General features: G+C 36.6%; 1 long non-coding RNA gene across 2 annotated transcripts in view; it reads left to right on the forward strand.

The window, feature by feature from the left end:
• LOC124720235 overlaps nucleotides 1-5,687 on the forward strand; it is a 29,230-nt gene extending 23,543 nt beyond the window's left edge. The window contains exons 2-5 of one of the 2 annotated variants that reach the window (XR_007006091.1): nucleotides 916-1,176; nucleotides 4,956-5,051; nucleotides 5,132-5,185; nucleotides 5,371-5,687. This is a non-coding gene — a long non-coding RNA (uncharacterized LOC124720235). Of the gene's footprint in view, nucleotides 1-393; nucleotides 1,177-4,955; nucleotides 5,052-5,131; nucleotides 5,186-5,370 lie in introns of those variants that run through there. The other variant, XR_007006090.1, reaches the window with a different exon arrangement.
• Nucleotides 5,688-6,000: the final 313 nt, after the last annotated feature.

Raw genomic sequence — 6,000 nt, forward strand, 5'->3', positions numbered from 1 at the left:
TAATCATACAATAAAGGATCCTTCTTTCTATGTATTCACAATAGATTACATTTCTCTATGTTAAGGGTCAGTTTCCACTCCCTGCACCAAGTGCCTTTCTGCTGCAGATCTTCCTGCATTCCGCTGCAATTTTCTAATGCTGCAACTTCTCTGTATACTACAGCATCATCTGCGAAAACCCACATGGAACTTCCGACACTATCTACTAGGTCATTTATATATATTGTGAAAAGCAATGAGCCCATAACACTCCCCTGTGGCATGCCAGAGATTACTTAGACGTCTGTAGACGTCTCTCCATTGAGAACAACATGCTGTGTTCTGTTTGCTAAATCTCTTCATTACAGCCACACAGCTGTTCTGATATTCTGTAGACTCTTACTCTGTTTATCAGGCGACAGTGCGGAACTGTATCAAACGCCTACCTGGGAGCCTGTATCTAATATTTTCTATGCCGAGTGCGGAGTTCTAAAATTCGGAGAATGCGGAATACTGCGCATGCACAGAAGGCATAGGCGTGCCATATTTGTTTACAGTTGTGGATTTACAGCAAAAGACAGACAGAACATTTTTGAGCACAATTCTCATAGTGAGTATCCATCATCAATTGTTAATAAATGTTGCTCATATTTTGGTATTGTCACAGTATATATGTATATAAATTATTTGTATTTTATAATTTCGTGTTATTTTTTAAAAATGGAATGGACAAAGAATTTCATCACTGCCTTGATTTCTGCATATCAGGGCAAAAACTTTCTAATAGTTGCAGAACATTCACTGTACCACAACAAGGTAAACTTGTAACTTCTGTAACGTTCTTTGTGGTCCTTGTATCTTTATACTACTTATAGGTGCAAGTAGATACATAAACGTGTAGAGAAGTATTATCGACAAATCTTGTATTTTTTCTAGAATGCAAGGAAAGAGTGTTTGGAACGTGTAGCAACAAAAGTGGCCGAAGTCTTGCAAGGCATTACCGCTGATGACTGCAAGGCCAAATTCTCAACTTTGTGGTCTCACTATGGCGCTGAACTGAAGAAAATACATCAGAGCGAGGGCATTGGCTCATCCAGTGCCGTATACAGGCCAAGAGTCTGGTAGTTTGATGTTTTACATTTCCTGAAAGACTTCATTACACCACGCGAAAGCCGGTGTAACATTCCGAACAGTGTTGTAAGTATTTTTAGTTAACTTTTTATTCTCATGTACAGCAGTTTGTAACAGTGCTTTCTATTGACAATGTTAAGTTTGTTAATGCTGTTGGTGCTGCCCTGAAATGAAGAAAAAGATGTTAGTGAATTTTAAATAAAATGTTGAGCATAGTTTTGAGATAAGCTATTAAATGTAGGAAGAAGAGAGAGCTGAAATTGCATGTATTATCAGTAAAGAAAAATGTAGTTAACTTTTACTGAGTAACTGAATATATTACTTGAAGCAGTAACTCCAGAGGCGTTCAGTGAATGTAGCATAGCTGGCAGTTATAGAACATTAGCTCTATTTAGTACGTGCATTTGTCCATTGCATCTATAACAGCAGTAACTGCTGCAGATATATCTTGCCAGATTCACTGAACTTGTACACTACTTTTTGCAGAATTAATTTCTTAAAATGCTTCATGAATGAAACATGTATTTTTCATCTAACTTTACAATTCATGCTCAGCTTGTACATTTAAATGAACCATACAGGAATAGAAAATTGAACACTGTGCAATAAAAGTGCATATATTTATGGACTGAGTGGACTGCGTGTGTTTTTTTAATGTAGTTTATATCACAGGTAGATTTCTCAGTGAGTTTAGCAGTGTAATCTGCACTGGCACTGTAAACAAGTGTTTTCTTGTGTGGTGGTTTATGCTGAGCATGGTGTTACTTTAATGATCAGCTTCTTTACCAGTTAAATATATGTTAAAGAGTTGAAATGTTTGGCAAATAGAAATGCTTGGCAGAGAAAGTATGTCAAGTGCTGTGAAAACAAATTTAATTTCCTTATTTAATTCCATTCATTCTGGAGGTTTTATTCTGTATTTAAAGGTATTCACCTTACGGGAGAGTTTCCTCAGAATATGAAATTTCAATTTAGGCACAACTGAGTGTAACATGCTAAGTGCTCATAACTGTTTAGACTGTGGTACAAGATTTTTCAGTTCTTAAGACATGACATCCACTACTTAACTTACCATTAACAAACTCAATATTCCACATCACCTTTACTTCAGTTGTTGAGCTATTTATGTGATCATCATTGTTCATTCCTTTGGCAGGTCTTCTTTATTTATTTAGAACCTACATTAATGCGAGATTCATAGCAAGCATGTAGTAAAGCCTTTGTGGTATTTACACGTTTTGTGGACACTACTCTCATTGTGGCCGTAGGTTCTTATCAGTTGCTATCCTTCCTCCTTCCCAGCCTAGATCCTGGATATACTCTAGATTTAGTTTACTTTGCAATTCCACTACATTACTGTCCAGAGATTTCTCTACTGGCATTGTACTCATACTTAGCATTATTTTTAGAAACAGAGAAATATTGGTGACAAAGGGTTAGTGTTTTAGTGCTAATTCCCCTCATCTCCCTTCTTCCCCTCCACTCCCCACTCCCCATTTACACGATTTCTTGGTTGTGTTGGCATACTGATGTGTAACATAGCCCGAGGTCTGGTTTAGATTATGTGGTGTCAGTTTCATTGAAAGTTTGGGGAGCTGACATTTGTGAATGCAAACAAATGTGTAGTATGCACCACATGTGACTTTCTTTTTAACCTGCAACATGTTAATGTAATACCTCGACCATAACCAACAAGTGTGAAGACTTGTGGGCCACAACATTACCAGGAATAGGAGTCACTATATGGGTGTTCAATGTACCCCCTGAGTGTTACATTTCTTTGGTAGTGTGGTGGGATTAAAGTGAATAAAACAATTTGTCTGATAATGTATTTTACTCCATGGGATAGTACCTACACAATGTACCCTGGGCTTTCCTCCAGCAACCAGGCAGTTCTCTGTTGGGTTGGTGGCGATGGAAGGAGAGTATTCTGGTATGTTATGGTTAAATAGTATGGGGGTGTCTCTCAGCTGCAAAGCCCACTTATAATCTGACTGGGAATCCACAGGGTCTTCTCCAATGTTAGCAGTTTTGGATAACTCAGTGCCACCAACATCAATGTCATTGTCACTTAGCTCTGAAGTGGTGTGGAAAGTAAACATGTGGAAGTACTCATGGATCTTCTTCTTTGGAAGGAAAATACTTAGCACTAATTCCAGTTGTTTCTGTGATGTTACATTCATTTAGGGATAATGAAGAAGATGTATCTATTTGGAGTAAGGGACCCTTTTCCAGAAATTACAGTCAGAAGTTATAAGTGGAAACCACTCTGGTGCCTTTGACTATGACACTTTTCTGCTGCAGGGTTTTTGCTTACCATATTTTGGGAGTAAGTAGTATGGATCAAGACAAGAAAAAAATTGTCTGGTAAACATGGGACCTAAAACACTTACATTAGGAGCTATGATCAATTAGTCAGTATAAGAGATGTTTCATAGTAGCAAATATGAATAAGTGTTTATACAGCTCTTCATGTGTGCACTTTCAAGCCCATGCATACTGGATTTTTTTTTTATTGATTTGGTTTGTACTGCCTCCTCCAAGAAATACAGAAAGAAAAGAGATTACAATACAAGAGTTTCTCTGTCAGAGGTATGAGAACAATTTTTCGTATGACTTACAGCTTTGCTGTTTTTCAACTAGGGCTTCTTACCTCAAAATGATACATTTACCTCCCTCCATCATATATCAAAGTTGGTAACATCTTTACAGACTCTCCCTGTAATACTTTTATTTCATTGTTCAAGCGGACTGTACTGATTAAGGTGCAGTGAATGTTGTGTACCAAGTGTAGTCAAAATTATGAATGCTCTCTCCCAATGCAAGACCAAAGTAATAAGAAAAAGTACGCAATCGGATATACCATTTCTTCCACCTGTAACTATTAACACACAATGATGGTCAATGGTGTTCAGTGTTTGCTGTGGTTCTTTTACTGAATATGCAGTTTGACACATCACTGGCCAGTTACATATTACTTAACCACTTAATTGGTCTCCAGCTTAAATGACATTTACTTCATTATATTTACATAATTATTTTTTTACTTCTCGGCTGTATTTCACTCATTACTTATTTTCCAAAAAAATTGCCTCAATTACAATAATATGACACCCCTACAATTACTGTTTACTAACCACAGGACACTAAACATTTGAAATAATTTGATATGTCTTAGCTGTAAATGGTGTAGAGAATTCTCACAGTTCTCAGTGGACTAGGCAGTATAATATTCATGTTGACTGCTTACAAAAACAGCTTATTCTTGATGAGTTTTGTTTAGTGAGACCTTCATTAATGTGTAACCAGACCAGATAGCAGCTTAACATCACTCACTGTGGATAGTAGAAAACTAGAGCACAAGTGTGTTGAGTAATTGTTCATGGCATGAAGACTTGATTTCAGTAAAATTTTGGGTAACATTTGTGATAAATGTGGTTGTTCGGATGGATAATGATATATGATATTGTCAATACACAGTGACCAAATGTGTTATCAATAAGGCTCATCAATTTGGAAATTCTCTTTTGATATATGTGGCCTTGTGATCCATTTAATGTAGAAATGAATTCCAGTTTGCTACAATTAAATGTTTAATGAAAAAACAGCAGAATAAAACTCTTTAGTATTTATGTAGTCAGTTCAGTTGATTAGCCTCCTTGTAAGTCATCAGTCATGTTTCATTAAATGTCACATTATTAGATCTGCATGGAACAATTTCAGTTATATGTTGATAAAATATTATATACAACATTGGGTCATATAGTTACTGGTTTGTCCTCTCTGCAGCCATGCTCAAAGCAACCTGAGGTCTAATACACAACTAAAATGAGGGAATTTTACAGGTGCCTCACAACTCTGGTACAGAAATCCCGAGGACTAGGAAGACGCCTGACAACTCAGTGATAGAAATCATAATTTTTTATGATGAGAGTAGTAATGTAAGTCAGGTCAATAACATTTTTCCTTTTTATTGTACAGTAAGTAATAATTGATATACTGAAACATTTTTTTCCCTTAGATCGATAGCCCACCATGTACATCAAATAGTGAACGCCCAGATATCACAATTGATGTAAGTAAAAGACTCACTTGAGGTAATGTTCATAACCTCCTACACAAATAAGTTCATTCCAGCTTGCAAATACAGAGATTAAATCTTAACCTCCCAGCGTTACTTTTATTGATAACAGTAGCCGTTAATGAAATTAAACAAACTTAAACAGTCCTCTTGAACACTAATGCCATTTTTCATTACAGAATATGGATGTGGTGCTAGTTAACAACAGTGCTGAATTTGAGGTGCCTAGTACTCCAGTGGTTTCTGGTGCATATTCCACTACACCAAAAGTTCGGAAGATGAGAAAGAGTGATAGTAATCCCTTACTAAATACAGTACTGGAGAACTTAAACTCAAAATTAACCCAAAAGGCATTAGACCCATCTCCACATGATGCTTTGGGACACTTCATTGTTGAAGAGTTGTCCAGAATAAGAAATCCAATGACTGTGAGAGACACAAAACATAAGATACTGAAATTTATCATGGAAGCTCAAATAATGGATGATAATTGTTGAATTGTATGCATTAGTGTTTATTACTTTGAAAATACATTACCATTCAAAAATTGAAGTTTTTAATTGACTCCATTGCCAAGGGACAGAAACACTCGTATTAAAATATTCACAGTATTCACAGACTTCCTTTGCTTGCCTCGCAGTTCTGCTGGTGTACGCTACCCCACAGAGCACCAGCACGCCATGACCCTTCCTCCATCGTACAAGACTCCGTGTTTTCCACGTCTCTGGTTGACATATATGTGCTGTCTGTTTCATCAATCTAAAAAAATATGTAAAATGCAAAGTGTTTCCGTAATTAATTCCACTTTG

Source organism: Schistocerca piceifrons, chromosome 11, assembly GCF_021461385.2.
Source record: "Schistocerca piceifrons isolate TAMUIC-IGC-003096 chromosome 11, iqSchPice1.1, whole genome shotgun sequence".
Classification (NCBI taxonomy): Eukaryota; Metazoa; Arthropoda; class Insecta; order Orthoptera; family Acrididae; genus Schistocerca; species Schistocerca piceifrons.